The sequence below is a fragment of the Bactrocera latifrons genome, unplaced genomic scaffold (assembly GCF_001853355.1).
Source record: "Bactrocera latifrons isolate USDA-ARS-PBARC rearing strain unplaced genomic scaffold, ASM185335v1 scaffold_9, whole genome shotgun sequence".
Lineage (NCBI taxonomy): Eukaryota > Metazoa > Arthropoda > Insecta > Diptera > Tephritidae > Bactrocera > Bactrocera latifrons.
Genome location: NW_017537600.1, coordinates 1,558,157 through 1,573,830, shown reverse-complemented (window position 1 = coordinate 1,573,830; position 15,674 = coordinate 1,558,157). Strand labels below are relative to the sequence as shown.

The 15,674-nt window shown below is 33.6% G+C and overlaps 1 long non-coding RNA gene across 1 annotated transcript in view; it reads left to right on the top strand.

Annotated features, from left to right (window-relative positions):
* LOC108977468 overlaps positions 1–15,674 on the top strand; it is a 316,378-nt gene that overhangs the window by 193,302 nt on the left and 107,402 nt on the right. Inside the window, exon 3 of the long non-coding RNA XR_001994038.1 lies at positions 2,576–2,653. This is a non-coding gene — a long non-coding RNA (uncharacterized LOC108977468). The remainder of the gene's footprint in view (positions 1–2,575; positions 2,654–15,674) is intronic.

The window sequence follows — 15,674 nt, the reverse complement described above, 5'->3', positions numbered from 1 at the left end:
TGTAAGCAGCGTGCGCGTTATTGCCTTTAATAATTCAGTCGCTAAACGGGAAGGAAGAGGATTACTTACCTAGAGTCTGCATTGTTTTCATGAGGTACCTCAAAGTGCTATTAAAGGGTTTTCAAAAAATCATTTGATGAAATCAGAATAGTACCAAAAAACATCTTAGGAAATGTTTACCATCATTTGCGGTTATAGCAACAAAAAATTAGCAAGAAACAGTCTCTAAGATCACTGTTCTAAAATGAGTGTAACCTAGTGTAATTGGCCAACAAATGAACTACAATTTCTTCTACGAAAGCACAGTCTAACTAACAAAAACATATGTCTAAGGCAGCAAAATGTGTTCAGCGATTCATATCTTAAAATTAATTTATACCTTTTGACAATAAAAAATGACTTAAGATTTTTTATTTTTTTTAAGTTTGTTGATTTATTTTGATAAGAATTTTTACAATTTCACAACCACTTTGAGCCACTTGAAAACGTATTTACTTTGATGGCAATAAAAATAACATATTTTTTAGCCTGATGCTATATATATTTACATTGATACATCTGTTTTGAAGAAAAATAAAAGAATTACTTTAAGCAAAAAAGTGTAATGTGCATATTTGTATTTCTGTTAAATTTTTTATTGTCCATACTATATTTAATTTTATATTAAACTATTGTTTAAATCTCTACTTTGTTTATATACTATAATTTAGTTTAGTTCTTCATTCAATTATTTTTAAGCATCTAATATATTTTTGTATATATGTATATATACATCAAGAAAGTATCGGGAATTCTTGATTTCTTCCTCTCATCTCCGGCTTATATGGTAGAGAAATAATTTTTTTTTTCCTAGGTTGGTACTGTCTTTAATTATGATACCAAAAATTAGCGCGATCTGTCAACCAGTGTGTTGACAGCTGCTGTTTATGTCAGTCGCTGATTTAAACGAAGAATTCTCGTTACTTTCTGGACAGGGTGTATATTGTGAGACTCTGCCATTTATATTGATCTTGTTCTCGCCTTTTTGACTCGCAACATTTATAAATCTTAAATATTTCGTTGTCCAAATTTTCTCTCCATGTTTGAGTTAAAAGTTTAATACATTTTTGAATTTTTTTAAAATTAACTTTTTCTGTTTTTTCACTTTTTTTTATTATCTTATGCATATATTTTTATAATAATGCTTATTTCGTCTTACGAGTACATTGATTTTTCATTAATATACTTATGTGGGGAAAAAATAGTAATACTTTTTAATTTGAAATTTCGCTGAAGAAAACATTTGTTAAAATATTTTTATTTCTAAATTGGTATGACTGTCAGTGACATGTGTGCCAAATGTCGCATCAAAATAATTATTAGTGTTTAGTAACGCTAGTCATTCTAAGGTCCATAAAGTGCAATGCCGAAACGTTCATAATGTTGGAAGAGGTTTTTGGTGAAAATAGTTTGTCGCGAGTAAGTGTTTTTAATTTCGACAATTATTCAAAGAAGGTCGGGAACGCGTACAGGATGGAAATCAACATCAACTTATGAACAACACGTCAATAAAATAAAGGAACTGGTATTTGAGAATCAACGAATAACAGTCAGAGATCTAACTGACATCGTTGGTATATGGAAAGAATCAGTGAAAACCATTTATTATTATTTGAAATATTATTTGGGCCTAAGTAAAGTGGTTCCAAAATCACTCGAAAAATAGCGTCGTCTTAACTTGTGTGAAACAATAGTACCAACTACCAGGATCTCATGAAACGTATTATTACTAGCGATGAGTCTTGGATTTATGCTTGCAATCGTAAAACAGACAACCAATTGGTCGTGGGAAAGGTGAGCCAAAGCCGGAAAAGTCACTTCAAAGCAGGTCAAAAATCAAGCTATGTTGACAGTTTTCTTCGATTATCGATGTGTGGCCAAACTGTCAAAAAGGACTACTATATTGACATTATGGGTCGTTTGCGTGAAGATAAACATAAAAAAAAGGCTGAAATTATGGACCGATAATTTTTGGTTTTTGAGCACGATAATGCACTATCAATGCAGTATTGATTCCTCGTGAGTGTTTTAGCAAATCTTTAACTTATATCTTGCCGCAGCCATCGCATTCGCAGCTCCGTGGGACTTCTGGCTATTCAACAAACTCAAATGACCGCTTCAAATGTTCATGCTGTATGGAATATACTGAAAATATACAAAAACATTGAAAGCGGTGGTGCAAATAAATTCTATAGTTTATTAATAAAGTCATAAAAAGCTGTAATACATACTTATAATTATACTCAAAATATATCTCATTATTAAAGAATTTTTTTTGTTTACTTCAAAATTTTTTATAAGCGAATATTTTAGTTTGTCACTTTTAACTTAATTAATGTAATATGTTTCTTGTAAAAGACCACTGACTAAAATTTCTTAAAGTTTATGTTAGTTAAAACCGTGAAAACAAAATGATATTTGCCGCCCTTTTATTAAAATTAATAAATATAAGAAAATGAGATTGTGTCGTCTCACAAAACAAAAAACTAATCATTTATACTTTGAACTCAATCTGTTTTTTTTACTTGCTTTACAGATTGACCGTACTAACTGTTGTCTGAAAACATTACTATTGGCAGCTGGCTGGCTAGAAGATTCTTCTTATCAGCTAAACGTAAGTATTTTCTAAATTTATTTACGAAAACAGGTTTTAAAAAATTCCGAGCAGTAACTTTCACAACAGCAATTTTTTATATTCTAAATGTTCATATCTAACCCACTCTGAATAGCGTTGTAGAACAATTTCGCCAAAATATGCCAACGATGGGAAACTGTTTCGATAGAAACTTGACACATATTTATTTTTATACTCCCGCAACAAAGTTGCTAAAGAGAGTATTATAGTTTTCTTCACATAACGGTTGTTTGTAAGTCCTAAAACTGAAAGAGTGCGCTAACCGACTAACAAAAAACGTCAGAAACACTAAATTTTACGGAAGAAATGTCAGAAGGAACGCAGGCTTTTTTTAAACATTGAAAGGGGGCGTGGCGTCGCCCACTTATGGACAAAAAACCATATCTCAGGAACTACTCAACCGATTTCAATAAAATTCGGTATGTAATATTTTCTTAACACCCTGATGACATATACGAAATATGGGTAAAATCGGTTCACAACCACGCCTTCTTCCAATATAATGCTATTTTGAATTCCATCTGATGCCTTCTCTGTATAATATGTATATACATATACCAATGATGATAGTGGAATAAAACTTTACACAAATACGGTATTTGATGAGAGAGTATAAAATGTTCGGTGACACCCGAACTTAGCCCGTCCTTACTTGTTTTGTCTATTTTTACTATTGCAATAAATAAATCTTGAATTTTATAAATTTACGCCAAAATGTAGGCAACGAAATTTTAGTATGTGCATTTGTTACAATTTTCATATTTTTATTAAAGTGAAATTATTACGAGGCTTTCTCCACTTATATCATCTGTTATATAAATTTTATGCTGAATTCTTCGAATACCAAATGAGTAATGGCGTCGTACGAAGTCGTTTAAATATTAAGCATTAGTTAGTATATACAAAATAGGGTATACAAAATTTAATATACATATGTATAGTAACTACGCCTTATCACTTGTTTGGAAAATCATAAATGCTTATTATTTAGAAAAGAGTAAGAGTAGAGAGTTGTAGCGAGATGTAAATAGTTAATATGTAATCATTTCGCTAAGAAGTGTCCTTAGATATTATATAAATTTAATATTTAATAGGTTCGCCTAGATGTAGGCAACGTTTCCTTATATTAAAAAAAATTTTACTAAAAATTTTTTTATTAGGAAACATACATTTTTCTATCTTAAGATGACTTTCCATAATTTTTGTGAGTCGGTTTTATTAATTTAACTGAAAACTCAACCAGTTTCCGATAAAAGTTTTTCTATAGTCTATAGAAACAAAGTCAGTTTTTGTGTTTGAAGCAAACTTGTTGGAATCAGCCAGACACTTTTAATGATATTTTTTATAATATATAAGTTTGTATCGCTTGCATTTATTACATGTCTTTGCCCAATGTATTATAACTATATAAACCCCATATACATTTTATTATTTTCACCACACTGTTTCTGCAGCTACTACTTCACACTCATTTAACCAAACTAATTTCAAATAGCAAAGCATGCATCAAACAACAATTTTGCATAGAGTGCCATATAAAGGCAATGAAACAGTTAAGAGACTACAGAGAAAGGCATAAACAAATCCCAGTTAACATGTTACCATTTTTATTGTTGCGCACTTTAAGGCGCGCAGCCAGCGGCAGTAGCAGCTGCAAAAGCCATACAACCATGCTTACTGTATTCGCACAAAGATTCACACACCAAACTATTATTTAACTGGGGAGTTGTGCGAAGCAATGTAAAGGAAACTAAGAAAAAAGTTGTTGAAATAAAAATGGAAATAAAATCATAAAATTGCTAACAAAATCGTGTAGTAAAATAATAAAATGTCTATAAATGTATGCATGCATGTATGTATGTGTGGAAAAGTTGTTTATTGTACGATTGAATTGCACTAGAATAAAGTAGTTGTGGCGCCAACACACACACATATAAACCACAACTGCAAGCTGCTCGCTTCAAACGCGCATACTAATAAACGCAACATATGCGTGTATGTATGTATTTCTGCAGCTGCATATGTAATTGTGTAATTGCTTGTACGTGTGTTTGCCGCTTGCAACTTTCGTCCACTTTTTATGATTTCCTTAAACATTTTTATTGCATAACAACCGGCGCATACGGTGTGATGAAGACAATGCAATGTGTATTTACACACATACGCACTTTGTGTACACTTAGCCATATATATCTATGTATGTGAATGCGTGGAGGTGTGTAGAAATGTTTAGTTAGCTGGCGAAACTATTAACTCACAATCAACGCTGGCAAAGCAGACAATCAAATGCGGTGAAGTTAGCTAGCGCTTCTTTCGTGCTTTTTTTTTCTTTTGTTTAGAGTTACCAGTTAACAAAAAACGAAAAGAATAAATAAAATATAGGAATAGTATTTTTATGGTTGCTGTGGACTTGTGCAGCTTTGCAACATATTTTTTATGACTATGCAAATTTTGTTTTGTATGAAAATTATTACCAGAGTGATCTAAGGAAGAACACGTAGTGAAGCATAAATTCGTTAAACAATGTTAACTTTATTTTAAGTAGCAAACAAGTGAATTGTTTGAAGTATGCTATTTGTTTATAATTAAAAAAATTATTTTTTTTTTTACAAAACAATGTTCTCAGTTCAGCTTTTGAGCCCAGTCTTTACAGTAAAGAACGAATTAAATTTTAAACTTTCTTCCAAAGAGGTTAGTGCTACAATTTGTCTGTTAAAAACGTCTCCAGATAGAAATTTGGAAAAAGTCATTTGAAATCATTCCATACCTAGCCTTTCTTCATACATATCTCAAATCATCATTTTATTAAATTTGAACAGAAATAAGAAAACAATAAACATTTTCAAGCATTTTAATATAAAGCTTTATTATTGCCTTCGAAGTAGGCTTGTTTTGACCCAATGTAAGCATGTGAACGCTTAAACTATATAATTTTCCCTACACTTGTTCTAAGCCTCGGCTGAGATGGCCTTTCGTGGCTTCATGGCTCTTAATAGCTGCGGTGGACTCGTCCTGAGGTTGTTGTCTTCTTTTCATTGGTGGTGTTTTCTACGAGGCGGGTCCCAAGCCCTGCGCGCAACCATGGGGTGGAGTTCGTCTTAAAACGAATGACCAAAGCATACTTGGTCTAAGACCGGAAGTCGTGAGACATTACCAAGTGAATGGTGCGCGGAGAAATTTCCTCACTTGCGTGTACTTCTACCTATGATTCCATCATTCCAAACAGCGAAAGGGAAAACGACTGGCGAAGAAGAAGAAGTGGGCTCGTTGCACGTTACCCAAACAAGTTTTCCAGTTTCGAAAGTTTTTGTCCAAAACTTCAGTGAAAATCATACTACGAATTCCGACGTTTACGCCGAATATCTTCACCCAAAGCAAGCACTTCATGGTGCACAACACTACGCTAGTTAAAGAATGTTTATCGTTCCCCTTGATTTCGGAGTTATTACAAATACTGTTGCTCGGAGTTTTTATATAAAATTTAAAGGCATATGAGTATATTCAAGAGATCAGAAAACTCAACTGTAAAATTGGGTTAGCTCATTTCGCTAACTCTAAGATTAAGTTCTTCATATTACTTTCTAAGGCTGTTGGAACTGAGAATATTATAAGCATACCTGATCTACCTGAGAGACCAATGAGTAAAAAATTTAATGAAGAAAAGTGGACTGAAGGTAACAAAGTGCTTCAATTTCTTCAAAAATTCAAAAACAAGAAAATTTACCGAAAAAAAAAACATTAAAAGTGAGAGATCACAGAAGCTATCTCCATATGCGGAGATATCCTTAAAGCGATTATTGTCGTCGGGAGATTTAAAATATTCTGTAGAAGCCAAATAAATTATTCAAGAGACACTAAATATTAATTTCTGTAACGAAATTGTGCGAAGACGACTCAAAAATACCGGAACAGTAGTCAAAAACTATGGTAAATTATTTTTACAGCTAAAAACAGAACTGCACGCTTAAGCAACTTGATGTTGGGATGTTGGACAACGGAAACTGGTTTCATGTTCCGAAGAGGCCTTAATAGATGGTGTGGAAGCTAATAAAAGAGTTTGGCCTTGATACGACAAAAATAATGGTATTGCTTCATGCAACATTCAATGAATCTTAAAACGTCGGAGTGGCTTTCTTATGCTATAAGATTGTTTTCAAGGCAATAACCCAGGTATTTTTCATAAATCTATTGGAAATATGAAAACCCTGGATTGCATTAATATTCTAAAGCACTCAATATTCTTAACATAAGGGCACAATACACCTTAGATCGCGGTGGAATCCTCATCTCTTTATCTTATATTACCTACGTAGTGTAGAAAAAACTAGCTTTGGGTATTCGCCAATGAAGTTTGGTCAAATAAAAGCGATTTTTGCGATTCTTTATATATATATGTTCTGCGTGATGAGCTGAGTTGATTTAGCCAAATCGGACCACTGCAACATACAAAAGCAAGTTCTTGTAAAGAATTATTATCGAACTGTTCCGATTTATTTTATTTTAATTTCTTCCAAGTTTAAAAGATTTCTTAGCGTACGTTAATAGTAAAGTTGAGTAATTAAATGTTAAAAAACGTAACTACTCCCAAACTAGTTACTTTTGAACTAGACCAAATTATTTCCAAAAAATACCAGTTGAGAATGCCTGCTTTAAAATTAAAAAAAAGTAAATGTAAAAAAACGTCACTACCCCCAAACTAGTTACGTTTAAACTAGTCCAAATTGTTTCCTAAAACAACCAGTTGAGAATGTCCTGCTAAACTAAAAAATAAATATAAAAAAACGTAACTACTAACAAACCAGTTACTTTTAAACTAGTATAAATTGTTGCCTAAACCGATCTGTTGAGGATATCCTCATTTAAAAGTCAATATTTTTGTTCTGGTCACCTAGCCTTGATTAATATACAAAACACTATGGTGCAAACGTGAACAAAAACAGAAAAAGAACTAATAAACGTGTAAAAAAAGTTGTTAGCTATCTGCACCTTTTGGAACTTCTTCCACCAACACCAACAAGCAGCACTTCTAAGAGTTAACGCGCTGTTTTATTTTCAAGCCAGAAGTCACGCACACCCATTCAAGCATATAAATGTGTACATATATGTATATGTATGCATGAATGTATTTATTTTTATATCTCTGTACATTAAATGTATTACAGCTGTATTTGTTGAGTGGGTGAAAGTTGTTGCAGCTGAAACTTTTTTAATTAAGCATCCAGAGCGCTAAAATTTCATAAGGTTGCAATGTGTTTTTGCCGCAGAATTTCTGTTGGCGTATGCGTGGCGTGCGCGCCAAGACAGGGTTTAAAGCAAACGCACACGCAAAGCAAGAAGCTAGTGTTTAGGTGCAAAAGCTATTGCCACAAACACACATACACTGACACATCTACACTTGTTTATGCGCCGCTTACACATGTTTTTGCCGCAATTTTATTGCTCGCACATGGCTGTAAAGTAACTACACGCCCACAACTAAAGGTCTCGAAGTCGCACTAATGTGTATGTGTGTGTGTCTGTTTATTTGTGTGCGTGCGCATATCGGTTTCTTTGTAGTAAATAGCATGTGTTTTAGGCGTCACTCGCAATCTAATGCATGTCGTGCAACAAAAAACGCGCTGTGCCGTGCAATGTGGCAGCAATAAGCTTGCAACTTTTTAACCACATCGCCCTGGCAAACTTTCAACTTCATAAGATGCATGTGTGCATATTTTAAGGCGTTACGCCCACATTCATCTCTTTTTGCACGCACTTCTACGTTATAAGCTGTTTACCGCTTGCCGCTAATGAAAATATTAATTTCTGCATTTATTGCATATTCATATTTGTATGACACTGTCGTTGGCATACACACATACCTGCATAAATATTTCCCTGCCTTGCGCAGGGACGCTTTTTCGGCGTTTTCACTGTGTGTGTTGTTGGTTTTTAGTGTATGTGCATGCGCAAAATTATATCAATGTTTATTTGCAGGCAATATGTTTTGCGTTTTCTATGGTTTTGTCTTAATTACATTTCTTGTTGCCTGCTTTTGGGCGCCACGCGTCGCAGGCTCGCATTTTATTACTGCTTCTGCTGCGTTTGTTAAACATGAGTTGCAGTTTTTAGTATTGCAAACTTTTTATTGTTGTTAATTTGAAAGTACTGATGACTTTTATAGCTGAAAATTCTATCAACTTACGCAACGTAGGTGCTCTTAAATGTATGCTTCTCGTATTCTATATGCTCAAAAGTGGTGTTGTAGAAGGCACCATGAATAGCTAAGGAAACAGACAAATGCTATGTGATTCTATAAATATATTTTAGGATATATATTATATATATTTCAGATCTTCATATAATAGTGAGATCATTTCTCTTCGAAAAAACAAAAACACACCAATTGTTATGGGAATTCAAATGTTTTTTAGTCAATTACTGAACATACCATCATTCAAATGGCCTTTCCAAGCCTTTTCGGTTACTTTTTGCACTAAATCAAGTCGTATGTGGGGAAAAGCACGTTTAGTAGTGACTTGTAAAGCTTTAAGAGAGTCTAGTTTTTGCTAAAGAGCAACTACTTCAAATCACCCCAAAAGAAGTAGCCTAATGGTGCTAAATCACAAGATCTGAAAAGCTATTCTATGTCAAAATTTCCTGAAATAATCGGATATCCAAACTTTTCTCCTAATAATTCAGTTGTTGCATATGCGGTTTGACACTTTGTGACGTCTTGTTGAAACCCGATGTAGTCAAGGTCAACTTCTTCCAATTGCGGCCATAAAAACTTGATAACGAACAACTGATCTATACCGCTCTCATTTTACAGTAACGGTATCACCAGCTTCATTCCGAAAGAAGTACCGACCGATGATTCCGGAGAATGAAAGGGTTGTTCATGAATAATTTGTGTACTTTTTTTCACATCACCGAGATGAAAGTGTGCCTCATCGAATAAGATGATTATCTTTAAAAAGCCCTTATCGTTTTCAAGTTGTTCCAAGACAAAATCAGTAATCACTCAGTTCTTGAGTGAGAACAATTTTATATGCATACAAGCCCAAATCCTTTCCCAAAATTCGCCAAGTTGTAGTTTGAGACAGTCCCAAGTCTTGAAACGTCTTCTTATTGATAAATTGAGGGTCTTCAGCAACACTTGTCTGAACTGCAGAGATATGTTCATTACTTTGAGCGGTCCGTTGCCTTGTTGGCAAATGTAATATGTAAAGAAAATATAGGCTGGAAAAATGTTTACCAATTTTGCTTTGAAATTCCAAAATAAAGAGGTCTATACTGATTTCATTTTACTTATTAATATTTCTATAGTCTTAACGTTTCTTCTTGTTTTCATTTTAGTGGGCCTAAAATTATATTCCTGTGGTTTATCGGAATTTGGTTTTCTTCAACATTTTCTAAATTCCTTTTATTATTTCTTGAAAGCAATTTTATTTTCCGTAAATAATTATATTCATTTAATTTGCCAAGAAATTACGTGACTTGTTTATCATTAAAAGGCAGGCATGAAATTAGTTGCCTTATGAATTGAAGGCAAGTAATATTGAAAGACAATTTTGCGTTTCAAAAAAGCAATTTCAAAGCTACAAAAGGAAGTCGATTTTGAATCGGTTTGAGGCTCGAAATTTGCGACTGGACGAAAGACAAGAATTTTCCATCTGCAGAAAGCTCTGCCTCATGTTACAAGACCGTCTAAAATATATTTTGAAAACAGTGGTGGGTTTGCTCCCTAATATTATAGCCTAGACCTGACTAACACTTGTTCCTTACAGCCAAGCCGGCGTAGCTATTTTGGTATAGAATCAACAAATTGTCGTAGAGATGGAAAAATGTTATTGCTTCAGTTTACAAATGCTACCAATTACTTGAAAAGTTAAACTAAAAATGTCGAAATCACATTTCATAAGCTTAGTACGATGATGGTCGCGTCTATATATACACGAAGCGATATGTAGACCGGCTACGCAGAAAACATGGCTCTAAAAACTAACACTCCATACCAGCTACTTTTAGACAATCAACTTACTACCACCAAAGAATATCGAGGGCTAGATATCGACTCATAAAATACTGCTTAAAACTGAAAATCTAAATACCAATATGACTAGTCTATAGGCTTTAAACTAAAGAAGATGTAGGGAAATTAGACTAGAAATGCAGCTCCAAGTTGGAAATGCTTATGCCGAATCTGATAGCTTTATCAAATAATTTTTTTAGTCAAATATAATAGTTAAATTACAAAAATACTCTCAAAGGTGGTCCAAGATGAAAATTATTCTCCGCAATATTAAGATGTTCTTAAGCAGCACCGCAATTTCAAAAAGCATAGAAAAATATTATTTACTAATAGTGGTCAAAGTTTAAAGCCTTTTTATCATGAAGAAGCTGCACTTGGTGTTAGCTTTCTGCTTATAAGTGTCTCAAATCATATATTTCTTGACGTAAATATCTCAAAGCGGCAATATTTTTGCTTCGACGTAATTACGCAACGCTCTCATCTAGTTTGATTGCAAAAATAAATAAATTTCCAGTTACCTTTTACATAATAGCCTTCACACAATTTCCTCCTTCATTGCTTATATGATATACGCGTGCATGGTACCCACACTTGCATATGCCATTTAGTGCCGCACATTTCATAACAGCATTGCAACTCTGCAACCTGTAAGTACACATACAACAACAAAAAATCTTGAATATCAATTAAAGCAATAATTTTATTTTTTAATTTAACCATAAATATTCAAGGCGTTTATAAACAGCTACCAGCATATTACATATTTATATTATGCATAAATGAGGCATGCATACAGGCGCATTTAAATTTCTAAACGTTCAGCGCAAGAAGCCGACAATAGCAGGAAAACTGCTTTTAACATTTCAATATTTATAAACAATTTATGAACACTTAGGCAACTAAACAAACAAACAAAAAAAAAAAAAAGTAAAAAATAAAATTAAAAATTTAAAAAAATCAGAAATAAAATAAAGCAAAACTATTTATGCCACATTTGGCTTGCCTGGCAGCACTTAATCCTTCAATGGAAATTGCGCACATTTCGTAAAATTAAAAAAGACAGTTATGCGCTTGTAAAACTGAGATGTGATGTGTCGAGAGCGCGCATATGTATTTGTGAATGTTTATTTCTGTGTGTGTATGTTGAGTAAGAAAGACAGGCCGCCTAAATGTAGGTCGCGCATTTATTTATGCAATTGCACTCAAAATGTTGACATTACGGCAAAGATGACTGTCGCTCAGCTAGCGCACGCCTTACTCCCCTACTTACCTCTCAGCTCTACATACGAAGAACCTTCAATAGTAATCTCCGACTGACTGTATTGCCATTTTATGCATTTCTGCATTTCACATTTTTGCATTTCACACAAAGCTGTAAGCAAAATTTGACATTTGCCGCGCTCAAAACTGCCGTTATGCATGTATATATAATTTTATGAGGGAAAATTGAAATTTTACATTGCCTACAAGTAGGCCTCATAACAGTCATATCAAGTATTTGCAATGGTTATTATAAAGCGCAGCAAGGCAGTTGGGACTTCAAGAGATATCAAATAAATATATGTATACAAAACTTTATACCCCTAGAGATATCAAAAGACTATATAAAGAATGTATACTTCTGCAAAAGTCTTATAAATATATAAACAAAAATATCAAAAAACTAAATTCAGCGCAATTTCAGGTGACTTGTAAAACTACCGCGCCTGTTGTGCGCCTAAAATGCCGCAACATAAATATTTAGTAAGCAGTGTACTCAGCTATATATATGTATATAGCGCTGTGTGCGCAAAGTTGAGTACCAAACTCATAACTGTATTTGTTGTATGCCGTTGTAAGCGAATTAACAAACAAAATTTTCAATTTAAAATGGATTTGTGCGAGTAGTTGAAAGGAGACAAGACGAGTTGAAAAGAGACAAGAAGAGATAAATATATGCATAACATAAGCAAGTGCTTTTTGTTGACTTGTAAGCAAGAAAAGTATATGCGCTTATATTTGGACTGAGAATTTCAGTAAGATAAGCTTTGTCGGCAGCGTTTAGTTTGAGTTGAAGTTGTCGTGAGAAATATTTCAATATTTGCGGCTTACGGGATTAAAAGAAATTTTGCAACTCTTATTGTCATAGGCTTCAAAAGTAGATTTAAAAAATAATAATAATATGTCCGGAGTTAACCGAAACAACAGCATATAAGAAGTAGAAGGCTTAAAATACTTGAAAGGTTATAAAACGCCAACAAAATTTGGAATTGCCTTCTTTCAGAAAATTAAATTTCTTGTACTCGGAAAGAACAACCGAGACTGATATGTGAGGCGTCAACATGAAGACCCTCTTGTAAATTTTATCCACCTGTAAACAAGTTTTTTTAGGTGCCTTCTGTCCTTCCTCAAATTTAATGATTCTAGTGGAGTGTAAAGGTCATCCTTCAGATTTTACACATTATACTTTTATTATTATCTTAAATGTCGATCATTACCTAAAAAAATATCCCATAGATTCGGTTCAGCAGTTTCTAAAAACTCGTTTAAAGATTTTGAAGCAGATTACAGTAACTTAAAATGTTCTTACAAGTACTCGCATGCGTCCGAAACTATTTGCGGATCAATATCAGATTCTCAAGTGTATACGTACGTTATCTTTTATATTTTGGGATTTGGCAACAGTAAAGTTGAAATCTAGTTTGTTGTTTAAAATAACTTTCAATATTCATCTCGACCAAAAAAATGGAACTAAATCGCATTTCAACATTTTTGGGCGACCTTTTTTTCAACTTTCGAGGGGTGCTAACTGAGTAACAGTACAGCAATGAACCAAGTCAACTTTTGGCGTTGAAGCACCATGAAGGATCAGCATTTATGGATAGTATTATGAATTCAATCGATGTCGTAGATCACTCCCAGACGACTTTGATGGAGGTCATTCAAAATCAGTTATTATCCCGCAAACTTTTGATGCAGAGAGCAACCTACTATTGCCATATCGTCATGTGAGTGGGTTTGTTGATGGGTGGGCAGAAATGTTAACAGCTTACGATGGTGAGTGTTGCAACATGAGCCGAATCCAACCAGAGTTGTTTACGCACAAATCACTTCCAAGCACATAATTCCCCGTTACTTTCGGAGAATAGGACTTATCGCAACCATACCACTGGAACAACATAGAAGGTAGATTACTCTTCACCAACATAATGCAAGCTGTAACAGAACGACTGAAACAACTGCATTTTTGTGAATCCAAAACATTGACCGTATAACGTTTGCGTAAGTCGGAATGACTTCTTTTTATTTCCGTACGTAATGTTTTGGACTTCGACAATTGGTTCAAACTCATGCAAAAGTGTATAGGCCTTAGGGAATAATATTGTGTAAAGCGGTAAAGCGATGATTAGGGATTTCCGTTGACAACCAACGTCCATATACGTTCGCTACACATTTTTTTTGTTTTGAGCTTTGGTTATAGCCCCTTAAGAAACCTCATGCTTTTACCTGTACTGTAGTAACAGAATCTCTTCGGTAGTCTTCTGATAGCGAAATTTCCTTGAAAAAGTATTAGTTGATGCCTACATTCAGGCGTTTTTAGCAAAGTCGCACACCTAATATAAATGTTGTGAAGTTAGCCAGCCTTTTCATTCCAAAACTTTATGAAAGGCTAACTTTAAGCTAAGCAGTTTGACTTAGAAAATTTAAATGTTTTAGTACTATGATTTAATTTTAATTATTTATTAAGATAATCTTTTCTAATTTTATGAAATTGAAGACACCTTTGCTTTTATTCTGAACCTTTATAAATAACAGGTGCCAACACTTAAAAACAAGAACTCTTTACTGAAAGCTAACGTAAATCTTCAGTTTGTACGTATTCTTAAATAATATTTTTGATTCTGACTTTTTCAACGGGTGGCAACTCTTATAAAAATACGTCTTTCACTGATAGTTTCCGAAATTCTGCAAATTGTTCGATTTCTTAACTCATATATTTTTTTCTGATTTATGCTTTTGCAACAGGTGGCAACACTTAAAAAAGATGAAACTACTGTTTGTACGATTTATTAACTTTTATATTTTTTCTTCTAAATATTATTTTTAAACAGGTGGCAACTCTTATCTAAAATCCTATTTTATTGAAAGTTTCCTAAACTTTTTTGTTTATACGATTTCGTAACTTATATCCTTTCTTTAGATAAATAATTTGTCAACAGGCGGCATCTCTTATCAAAAATCCTATTTCATTGAAAGTTTTTGTATTTTTCTGCTTGTACGATCTTTTAACCATTATTAAATAATTTGTATTTTGTTTTTTTTTTGAAGAATTATTTATACTATTTTGTAGAAAAATTTCACTGCTGTGTTGGAAGAGGTTCGTTTCTATACGAAAAAACGAAATATAAATGTTTCAATTTTACTTTAACTTTGTTGTTGCCACATAATTGACATTTAAGACAAGAAATCCTTTCATAAGCAGCCACTAACAGAGTACTTTAATTAATTCACTCACATGAGTTTGAGCCATAAATAATTTTGGCGAAAGAGTTCTCGACTTTCCTTCTGTACACATTGCATTGTGCCTTGGCTTCCAAAGTGTTTGTGTGAGTGTGTGTGTTGCAGTGTCACTTGCATCGAATTTTGCATATGTTGCATGCTACCGATTAACATCAAAGTAATTTCCGCAACAATTTAATCAACACTTGAGCGCTGACTGGTTGGGGACGCCTACTTCTACACTTGATCCCAGCATAACAAGGTCCCGACGTGGCAACTCCTTTTGCTCAGCGGCTGCTTTTAAGCGTTTTTTGTTTTTCTTTATTTTTCGGTGCCATTTTCAGTTTACGCCGCCGCAAAAACCGCGTAATTAATAATATTCATAAACGCCGCAATGTATGCAACGCGCGCGCCATTTCACTGCAGCAAATTTATTTATATCCTGAACAGTTTTTATGATATCGATCTGAAATTTATAACAACTCCGTTTCTCTTCTAGTGGTCTTCTCA